Here is an 11,517-nt window from a genome sequence, read left to right as displayed (position 1 = left end):
GAATAACAAGGTAATATTATCAATGTCACAGTTGAATGAGTTGATGGTGAATGATGCTCCTATAAAATTAGACAGCATCATTTCAGAAGACTGATTTTATTTAATATTTATGAAGCATTAAAATAATACTATTACTTACAGAATGTAATAATTTCAGGATATTGATTGATTTACTTAATAGTTTGTTAAGAATGAAAACAATAACATTAATTATATGGAGGCATTATAAATACCCAAGAATTGGTAGGAATGTAGTCTATATAACCAAATAATGTATAGACATCTCTGGCACTCTATAAAGATATATATTTATTAGTGTACTACCATCTGGATGTCAATCTGTTCTTATTTTGTCAACCGCTGGGACTCGATCTCAGGTACTCAGAACTGTCTGTCAGCTCAATTTGCCACAGGATGCCAGGCTGAGACTCACCCATTCATGAATTGGACCTTGTAGGCTGTGAGTTCAGATGCCAGCACTCCCAAAAAATGAATCATGTAGTAAGAAGTTGATGCTGACACGTTTTCCTTTCCTGTGAAAGTCCTGGGTGTCAGGAAGGATGTGCAATACATATGCAAACCTATATCCTATGTAATCAATGTAATCACTGTTCTATGAGTCATAATAGTCAATAAAATGAGAAGTCAATACATGAATAAAACAAAAAATAAAATAAATAACTACACTGAATGCAATATAGAATCAACATATGTATATAAATATAAATCATATATTTAAAATGTACAAAAATAGGATGTTTTCTAGTGGTGGGCATCGATTTCAGGACTAAGGAAGAGACTTTGAATTTCTTGAATTCAAGGAGGCAAGTTTCTGTAGAGAGCTGCGAGAGGCCGCACCTGGAAGATGGCGCCAGTTTTCGCCCTCTGCCTTCCCGATGGCGAGTGCTCTCTGTGGTTAACAACTCCTTATATGGCTAAGGCAAAGAATCTGGCTTGCTTCCGTGCACCTGAACCTATTGGTGGTTCTCACGTGGCGTATCAGGGTTGGTTACCCAGCGGGTACTTAAGGCTGTGGGGAATTCTCCCCAGGGTTGGGGACAGAAGATTGCTCAAAGGTCCTGAATAAACTGCAGAGAGAAGAGTTCGGTGTCGTGTCTCCCTTGGTGGTCGAGGCAGTAGCGACACGTGGTGGTCCGTACGGGGACTCAGCCATAACCCCAATGAGGACTCAGAACTCTCTGCCCTCAGGGTGGTGCACGGGTAAGTTCCCAGGTAAGCGACAAGAGCGGGGGGGGGGGGGGGATTTTTTGCTCTTCTCTGTAGATAGAGAGTGAGATCCCGGGGCTAGTCAATAGAGTAGCCAAAAGTAAAAGTAAAAGTTTGTTTACCAGCTTTAAATGTTTAAAACATGGCTGCTTCTTCTTCGCTCCCATTTTTTTTGGCTCTCAATGAGCTACTGCACTCAAAAAAGTTAAAAATAAAAAAGAGTACTTTAGAGAGATTTTTGGATGAATGTGACATCGTTGCCCCATGGTTCGCTGTCTCCGGAAGCCTCACGGTGGCCTCTTGGGAGAAACTAGGGAGGGACCTAGATTTTGCCTCTGAACAAGGAACACTTAAGAGCGGAGTGAGACCAATATGGAAACTGATAAGAGGCTGTCTTGAGGACCAGCGTTGCAGTGAGGCGGTAGAGAATGGTCAGACCGCCCTAGAAATGCTTCAGGAAGAAAGATCGGAAAGGGCAGACAGCGAAAAGGAGGAGAGCAGGGGGGGGGTTATATCCCGATCTTGCTGAACTAGAGACCTCTGAGTCTACAGATTTAGAGGAACTACAATCACTCATACAACAAATAGAAAAAACAAAGATAAGAAAGAGGAGGGCACGCCTTTCATGTGCTGTGCCGCAACCTCGGCCCCTCTGCTTTATGTGGAGGACCGCGGAAGTGGCAGCCCCAGCTGTTCTTTCAGCCCAGGCATGTGGAAAGCGGTCAGAACCGAGTTACATCTAGCCTGTCCAATATTTCAGGATCCACAGGGACAGTGGTATCATGAACCCTTAGATTTTAAGGTTATAAAATCTTTTGCTGAGTCTGTGCGGACATACAGAATCATGGCCTCCTTTACTGTGGCCCAGGTGAAGGCCCTAAACAGACACTGCATGACACCCGGTGATTGGAGTGGGCTCGCACGAGCTTGTTTGAGCCCAGGTCAGTATTTAGATTGGAAGGTCTTTTTGATTGAATTTGCTAGTGAAGAGGCTGCGGCCAATCAGGCTGCGGGAAACCCAGCTTGGGACAGAGATATGCTGCTTGGACAGGGGAGATTTGCCAATCAGCAGATAGGCTACCCGGTTCAAGTTTATGAAGAAATCAATAAAATTGGCATAAAGGCATGGAAGGCCTTACCAAATAAAGGCGAGATGAGTGGCAATCTCACCATAATCCTGCAGGGCTCTATGGAGCCGTTTTCGGACTTTGTTGCCCATATGGTCGAGGCCGCTGGCAGAATTTTTGGTGACCCAGACGCAGCCATGCCATTAATTAAACAGCTTGTTTATGAGCAATGCACTAAGGAATGCAGAGCTGCCATAACCCTATATAAGAATAAGGGACTAGAAGCATGGATGAAAGTTTGCACAGAGCTGGGCGGACCACTAACTAATGCTGGATTAGTTGCTGCTGTGGTGCAATTAACCCAGAAGGGGCTGAGAAGGTGGCTCAGTGGTAGAGCGCTTGCCTTGCCTGCCTGAGGCCCTGGGTTTGATTCCTCAGCACCACATAAGCAAAAAGAAAAAGCCAGAAGTGACGCTGTGGCTCAAGTGGTAGAGCGCTAGCCTTGAGCTGAAGAGCTGAGGGACAGTGCCAGGCCCAGAGTTCAGGCCCAGGAAAAAACCTATTCAAAAAACACTGCAAATTTGTCTAAACAGTTGTCTAGTTATCTTTTAGGTAATTGAACTGGGGAGTTCGACAGCCTGATGGAACAGCTCAGGGTTGCCATCGTCACGGTGAACTCGACACGAGTGGATGCCGGATTGGCGGAGGGGTTATCTTCATGGATCTCCACTGCTATGAAACATCTTAAGGAGTGGGCGGCTTTGGGAGCCCTGACAGGCCTCCTGGTGTTAGCCTCCTTGATATGTCTGTGGTGCATTTGCCAAATTAGAGGTTCTCAGTGTCGCAGTGCAGCCATGATTATCCAAGCCTTTACAACCATTGGAGCAGGTCAGTCCCCCCAAGCATGGCTTGCCACCCTAAAACAATGAACACAGATTGCAATGCCAAAGTATTGCAGTCGAGAAGCATGAGTTTTGCCCTCGAGGAGAGCATGTTTGATTGCACACGGGTTCGAGTCGCCTTTTCCCGTCCTTGTGAAAAACGAATCAATGGACAGGCTGAATCATCCCTAGAGAAGGTACCCTCTGGGAGAAGGCTTGTATGCAGTCCTTGCATTGCACAACAGGGATCAGACCTCTGTTCTCATCTGTGTTCTTTAAACAAAAAAGGGGGAACTGTAGAGAGCTGCGAGAGGCCGCACCTGGAAGATGGTGCTGGCTTCCGCCCTCCGCCTTCCCGATGGCGAGTGCTCTCTGTGGTAAACAACTCCTTATATGGCTAAGGCAAAGAATCTGGCTTGCTTCCGTGCACCTGAACCTATTGGTGGTTCCCACGTGGTGTATCAGGGTTGGCTACCCAGCGGGTACTTAAGGCTGTGGGGAATTCTCCCCGGGGTTGGGTCAGAAGATTGCTCAAAGGTCCTGAATAAACTGCAGAGAGGAGTTCGGTGTCGCGTCTTCCTTGGTGGTCGAGGCGGTAGCGACAAGTTTCCCCTTTCTACACAGTGCAACAGCAGGGATACCTAGGCCACCAGTTCAAATTCCAGTCCTAGCAGGAGAAAAAATAGCATCTCCATGCTATGTGATGCCCAATTCATAGGTATTTCATTTGGCCTCCATTTAATGAATGTGATTGTTTAAATGCTTCATAAAGTATTAATTAATATCGACCAGTGTCCTATAATGTAATTGCGTATAGTTTTATCCTCAAATCATTCAAGTACTGCCCATTTAATCATGATATACATCACATTCCTTTGGTAGTCATATGAATAGGAATGAGTTTCATAGGATCTCCTGCCATTTGTTGGTGGTAGGACCAGGATTCAAACTGTGGGCTCCAGCTCCTACCACTTCAACCTGAGGATAGGGAACTCACAGGTCTGTCCAAGAACATCAGCAAAACCAATGATTAGCCAGGCATCAGTGGCTCTCAGCAGTCTTCCTTAAAACTTACAAGGTTGTGAAAGGAGGATCATGGTCAAAGTCACCCTAGACAGGAAAGCCCTTGAGACTCCTGTTGAACTAGTGCCAACAAAGCCAGAAGTAAAGCCATGTGGATCCAGTGGTAGAGAGCTAGCTTTGATCAAAAGCAACTCACAGATTGTGCCCAGATCCTGAGTTCAAGGTCTGGGAACAAACAGACATAGACAACAATCTGTGCAGCCATTCGGCTAAAGCAGGTCACCCTCTTGTGCCCAACTGGCATGGACAGAGTTCCCTGGGAAATGGGCTGCGTCATTTTGACTCCTCCCATTCTGCCTGCATCACACGATTCCAGCCACACCCCCATTGTTTCATGGTTCTTTCTGACCAATGGGATACAAGAATGGTGGCCACACCCACATTCCATGCCGACCAGTAGCACCATGATTCCCTCTGTTTGTTGACACCACTACCAGCAGTTGAGAAAGGTAGAGGTGGCTGAGTAAAATACTCGAGGCCTAGGAGGAAAGGGCTTCCTCAGGCCCATCATGTGCCTGCCTGAACTCTGGCCCCCTCCCCCCCTTCCCCATGGAGCAGCATTTCAAACCTGGTGCTGTGGGCTCAGACCCATGGTTTCCTCAGGCAATGGTGCAAGGGTGTGCCACGAGCCAGCTTGCTGCCCTGACCTGGTCCTGGCTCCCCTGTCCTCTGCTCAGGGCCTGAGCGTGTGTCATGCCTCTGCCATTGCTGCTTGCCCCACCTGTAGCAGCTCCCAACAGCTTCTGCCAGCAACACATGTGAGTGGCTGCCACACATCCCTGCACCCTGCACCCCATATCACCTCCTCTCTGACCTGGACCCGCGCCTCCCCTGTGCCCCACAGTCTGGCCTACGCCATGCCACAAATGTGCCCCAGGGGTAGGGGTGGGTGTTGACCCGAGGATCTCACCCCCATCCCCAGAGGCTAGTGTCCCAGGAAACCAGGAGATATATGGTTGGGTGAGGAGTGGGCGCCACAGATCCCTTGGCCTGGAGTAGTGGGAGCCACACTGCCGCACATCTTCACCCCTCCTCTCCCTGGTGAAAACCTGGTGGCTTTAGTCAGAGGTAGGGAGGAGCATGTCTACACCTGCCTTCTGGGGTCTTTTTCTTTTTTTCTGGGGATTGGAGGTGTTGGATGCAGAATATAGACACCCTTCCTGTGTGAGCTCTTGTGTTCTGTGTTCGGTCAACGTTTCCCCTGAAGACAGAGAAACACATAGAGAGAAACATAGAGAGACAGAGAGAGAGAGAGATAATCTTTTTCCTTGTACAGCCTGACTGTGCTCAGGTGAGTGATCAGTTGGCAAATTGCAGGTGCTGCATGGATGAGTCTTCTGTCACCGGTCTGGATGTGTGTGTGTGTGTGTGTGTGTGTGTGTGTGTGTGTGTAGAATTGGGTTGTAACAAGGAGGCAGAATGCTTTGGTAACTTCTACCTGCTATCTTTGAGGCAGGTATGGGCTTCACAGCTGAGGTCTGGGGGCCTGGAAAGGTGAGAGGCTTGAAGGGGACCCAGCACTGTTAAATTACAAGAACAAGGGATCTGTGTGCAATGGGGCTGGGTACTCCCTTGAGCCTGATTGGTGGCAGTGGGATATTTGGAGGACCTGGGAGTCTGGCCTGCAGGGGATGGCTTCCCAAGGGGACAGAGACCATGACCAACACTTAGTAAGGATACGAGTTCTGCTAGTATGGAGTGCAACATCATAGGTCAGACTCTGGGTCTTCTCATCATGATGTCTGATGGGCGAGTCCAACCCTATCTTAAATCTTGAGCTGTGATCTTCATATCTCAGCCTCCTGAGTATCTAGGATTATAGGCATGAGCCTCTGGCACTGGGATTCTGGTTCTTTTTGGTATTTTAGGGTTAGACCTTAAGACCTTAGGCTTGCCAGTCAGGTCTTCTACCATGCGAGTCAAGCATTTCTGTCTTGGGCATTTCTGAGATGGAGAAGTAATATATGCTCATGCTGGGCTGGATCATGGTCCTCCTATCTGTGACAGGCATGAGCCACCAGGCCCGGTCTTCTGTAGTTGGGATGGTAGACATGTAGCACCACGCTCAGTCATTAGTTTAGATGGATTGTCCCAAACAAAGTCCACAGCAGCCGATTCTTGACCAGAGGTGAAGCTCTGGGTTGGGCCTCAACCATTGGACTTCAATCTCCTCATGGTACAGTTGAGGAAACAAAGGATTAATACAGAGGGATATCTGGAACAGGGACAGGCACAGAGGGAGGGGCCATCTGATCCTTTTCTTGGCAATTCTGTGACCATATGAGAGGAAGATTCCCAGAAAGATCTCAGATGGTGTGTGTTATTAATGGTGAAACAGGTATAGGATTATGAAACAAAACATGGCTCTCTTTATTACCCTATCCCCATGCGTAACAGGATCCTTCATTTTGTTCACTTTTGAAGCTGGGGAAACTGAGGCACAGAGAAGCCAGGTGACCTACTAATGACTCCTAGCTGACAGGAAGCTCGGCCTGACTTCTCTGCCATGCTCCTTAGGACAATGGGCGCTATTCAGTCCACTTCTTGTGGTGGGAAGTCCACTTCTTTTCAGTCATGGGGCTTGCACTTTGGGCCTGGGGCAGCTCCCCAAGCTCCTCAGCTCAAAGCTAGTATTCTACCACTTGCGTCACAGCACCACTTCCAGTTTTCTGGTGGTTTTTGGAGATAAGAGTTTCACAGATGTTCCTGCCGGGCTGGCTATAAACCACGATCTTCATATCTCAGCCTCCATTGTACTTAGGATTATAGGCCTGAGCCACCGGCACCTGGCTTAAGTGTAATTCTGACCTACTTTCTTTCTCTTTCTCTCTCAGGAACTGATTCAATGGGTGCTGGAGGAGGTGGCCCAGCATCCCCATATGGTTGGAACCAAGGTGGCCCTCTCATTCTGGAGGTAGACTGTGGGTCAGGCTCTGTCTTGCTCACTCTGTTGTACCAGCTCCAAGAGGTAAATCCCTCTGTGCCCTGCCTACACTGTGACAGTAATCCATTGCCCAACTAGCCTTACTGGACTCAGTACTGTGTTCAATGTTCTTTTCTAGCAAAAATTTCTGGTTAAAATTATGATACATAGTTACAGAATGAAAATGTAATGCCATCTTAAGAAAGTCATTTAGGGTTCTGGGAATGTGGCTTCATGGTATGGTGATTGCCTAGCATGCATGAAACCCTGGGTTCAATTCCTCAGTACCACATAAATTGAAAAGGAAACACTGGAAGTGGTCCTGTGCCTCAAATGGTGGATGGTTAGCCTTGAGGAAAAAAAAATCTGAGGAATAATTCCCAAGGGCTGAGTTTTAGCTCGAGGACTGCCAAAACAACAACAGCAACAACAACAACAACAGTCTAAGTGAGATTTGGAAACTCTTTTGGCAAGTCATCGCACCAAAAGGGCAGAGGCTAATTAACAGTTGTGACAGAAGAGAAGGAATAACTCCAGATGGAAAGAAAAAATGATAGTAACTAAGGTATAGCAGAAACCGTTCTAGGATACCATTTTTGGATATTGAAGAACTAGTTATCAGCTAGGCTTATTCCTCATTGCCCTTTAACATTCAAAATCTCCTAGGCTAGTTCTTAATCTCTGTGTGATAAATGTACCTCCTTCTATGCTGTTCTTTCATACCTGATCTACTTTGCTTTCTAAAAATCTGTCTTTCTATATTTCTCTGTGAACATTTTCTGATACTAAATACACCTACAAAGATGAAAGAGGATGCTAATGTAAGAGTCCCATGGCTCATGGGTCATTAATGTAACAAAATGGGAAAGGAGGACATATTTATTGCTAACTCAATCATTCTGACAAGCTTCAATGTCACATCATTTGGTTCAGATTTACATTCTTTGTCTACATAGTGACATTAAGTGCACATAAATGCAAATATGAGCCGGGTGTTGGTGGTTCATGTCTGTAATCCTAGCTACTGAGGAGGTTGAGACCAGAGGATTGTGGTTCAAAGCCAGCCTGGTCAGGAAAGTCCATGAAACACTTACCTTCAATTAACTCCAGAAACTCGGAAGTGGTGCTGTAGCTAAAGAGGTAGAGTGCTCAATTTGTGCTGAAAAGCTGAGAGACAATGCCCAGGATCAATATTCAATAATCACAACCAACAAAAAATTACAAATATGGCTTTAAGTTTCCCTCAAAGGAATGATGAAGTCAATAGTAATCTTCCCAAATGATTTAGTAGTGCACCTACTTTTGCTGAGTTATTTGTTATGGCTTCTTTGCTAAACATATTCTCTTTTTTAAAAATTGTCAAATAGTAACTTTATAATAAACTTCATCTAATATTTCTTGGTTCAAAAGAGAAGTACATACAGTTGAGGTCACTTAGATTTCTTACTGTCTTAGTTCAAAGCCAACCCAGGCAAGAGAGTCTGTCAAACACTTATCTGTAATTAAACACCAAAAAAGCCAGAAGTGGAGGTTTGGCTCAAGCATCGGAGTATTGGTTTGGGCCACTTTGGAAAGAAAGACAACTGTTCAGGGACAGGGGCCAGTCTCTAAGTTCAAGCCCCAGAACCAGCACAAACTAAATAAACAAGGAAACAAAACAAACCCTGGGTATTTCTTTCGGACTCTCTTTAAAATAGTGGTGGTCCGAAAATAGGCTGCTTTTGCTGATCATACTCACTGGATCCTGCTTTTTTGGAATCCTTATTGCTATATAAAACTCAGGACTTGACTAAAGGAATTGATAACTGATTCCTGCAACAAGAGAATCATCTCAGGAGTGAAACATCCATCCATAAGACACTTCAAAACCTCCATATCTTTGCTTCTTTGCAATAGAACATTTTTAAAATAAAGTGACTTCCTTTTGTTCTATACTGGCCTTCAAATGACATATTGTTTCCTTATACTCTCAACCAGAAGTTCACAGACAAGTTTTATATGAGTAAAGGACACACTCACAAAAGTCAGGGACAGAGTTTCCTTCCAGCCTAGGATCCTTTTCTTATATAGTAAAAAGGAAAGCAATAGTTAACTTGAATTTGTCATTTCACTATATTCAATTCCTCTCCTAGGATCAGTTTCCACATCCAGTAACAGTTACTTCCACTTACTTCCAGTAACAATCTATGGTGCTGCTCCAGAAATAAATGAATGTTTTCTGGCTTCATTGAAATAGCACAAGGATACTTTTGGCCATGAGGTAACACGTGTTTCAGAGACAACTTAGTAAAGAGAAATGAAATTTAAATTGCTTATAAATACATTATCCATGAGAACATTTTGTTCAAACTTCCTATGTGTTCTGTCAATTAAGATGAATTATAAATGGGAAGAAGGTTTTCAGATCATTTTTGTGAGTCTATGTGCTGTACATTAATTTCCCAAGTGTACATGAGTTAAGAGTAAGAGAAACAATAGCAACTATAGGAGAAAAAGAAGTTCTGTGTTTATGTACAAGTGTTCAATAAAATATAGAAAAATAAATAAATAAACAAATAAAAAAATAAATAAAATATTGAAAAATAAAGCCAAATCCAATATGTAGATTTATGGGAATAATATAGAGAAAGCATTACTCCTATGTGGAACATGAAGCATGAGGCCACTGCCTTTCTAAATTATGCTTGCTAATCACGTAAATGTGCAAAAAGGAGAATGGAAGAATGATTCTGTTTCCAATGCAAGTCAGATATAGGAGAGTAGATGTAACTGGAAAAAAAGAATCCATCTTGAGAGAACAGGAATTATACCAGCAATGAACCTGGTGGCTAAGATCACATTTCTTATTCTTTCCTTTTCTTATATTCTTTTTGTTGTTGTTTTTGTTGTTTGTGGCCCTTGAAATATAGGACAGGTTGCTGTCCCTCAGCTCTTCAGCTCAAGGCTAGTGCTCTTCCACTTGAGCCACAGTGCCACTTCCAATTTTCTAGTAATTATTGGAGAAAAGAGTCTCCAGGACTTTCCTACCCGTGCTGGCTTTAAACCCCAATCCTCAGATTTCACAACAACTTGGTTTAGGATCACATTTCTAACAGTGTACACTCAGGATATGTAATGTATATGTTCATCTATCTTTATATGAATTCTTGAGTTAAAAATCTGGGCTACACGTTAGACTTTACACTCACAAAAGTGTTTGAAGTTTAAAAGTTGATACTCCTGGAAAAATAAAACCTAAGAATGTAAAGGAGTCTGGGAAGTTCAATTTGCATTTAGCTTGGACAGCATAGGCTTTGAGACACTACCTATAATTAATCAGCCAAAAGCTGGAATACCAGTCAAGAGCAACATTGCTGAATAAGAGCTTTAGGTTTTTGCATACATACATTCGAACATACACATACACACAGAGGCACTTATAGGTGCACACAAAAAGACACAAATGAAACAACTCTTAGAATATGTAGAAAAGTTAGAAAACAATAGAAAATAAGTCCTGAGTAAGATTAGAATCAAATGATAATTTTAAATATTAGAAAGCCTTCAAGTGATCTTTCCCCCAGAATTTGAGAATATTACATAGGTAGGGACAGAGATAGTAAGAGAGTCAAGTAATCATTATTATTATAAGATCCATGGTAGAATGAGTCAGGGAACCCTGCAGGTGCATCTGAAAATGTTCATATCCTGTGTCAAATGTTAAAACATCTTTGAAAATAGTACATAAACAGTCTGAGCATTCAGTCTAGTGGATAAGATCATAGGAGAAGTTCAGAATTGCTAGTCTGTTTCTAGATTAAATAAACAAACTATGGCAGGGCAAAGTGCTACAAGCTTGGAATTATAGCACTCAAACAGGAGAATAGAGAGTGGAATTACATAACGGTACCTTCCCTGGACCAGGTAGAATAATTTTGTCTCAGTAAAACAAACCAAACAACAAAAATGGAATACACAGTTGGAAGTTTGGGCTAATTTTGTCATTATGATTTGAGAAGTCAAGTTTCCTATTGAATGCAACTCATATATATCCTCACTTGTGTTTTAAATGCTCTCATCATTACAGAACATTCCTAGATGAAAAATAGCTCATGATTCCCATCCAAAAATTTGCAAAAGTAAGTAAGCCTCATTCTGTTGGATTCCAAATTAATGTTGAAGTATTACAAAAGCTTAAATCTGGAGAAATAGCAAAGTTCATCTAATGTAGGACTTTGTAGACCTTGTTAAATTAGAATTTAGATTTAAAATATATTTTTTGGTTTTGTTTGTAATTTCATATTCTATAGTATACTACAAAATTATTTTTAAGTAGAGGGATTAATTGAAAAATTCA

At 43.4% G+C, this 11,517-nt stretch overlaps 1 long non-coding RNA gene across 1 annotated transcript; it reads left to right on the top strand.

Annotated features, from left to right (window-relative positions):
- Positions 1-4,809: 4,809 nt before the first annotated feature.
- LOC138835077 (uncharacterized) lies at positions 4,810-11,310 on the top strand. Its single transcript, XR_011374418.1, has 3 exons — positions 4,810-5,016; positions 7,093-7,226; positions 11,248-11,310. It is a non-coding gene; the product is annotated as an uncharacterized lncRNA (long non-coding RNA).
- Positions 11,311-11,517: the final 207 nt, after the last annotated feature.

Source organism: Dipodomys merriami, unplaced genomic scaffold (genome assembly GCF_024711535.1).
Source record: "Dipodomys merriami isolate MVZ:Mamm:240054 unplaced genomic scaffold, mDipMer1.0.p SCAF_227, whole genome shotgun sequence".
Taxonomy (NCBI): domain Eukaryota; kingdom Metazoa; phylum Chordata; class Mammalia; order Rodentia; family Heteromyidae; genus Dipodomys; species Dipodomys merriami.
Note: the sequence above shows the minus strand (reverse complement) of the source record. Positions and strands in the feature narration are given on the sequence as shown.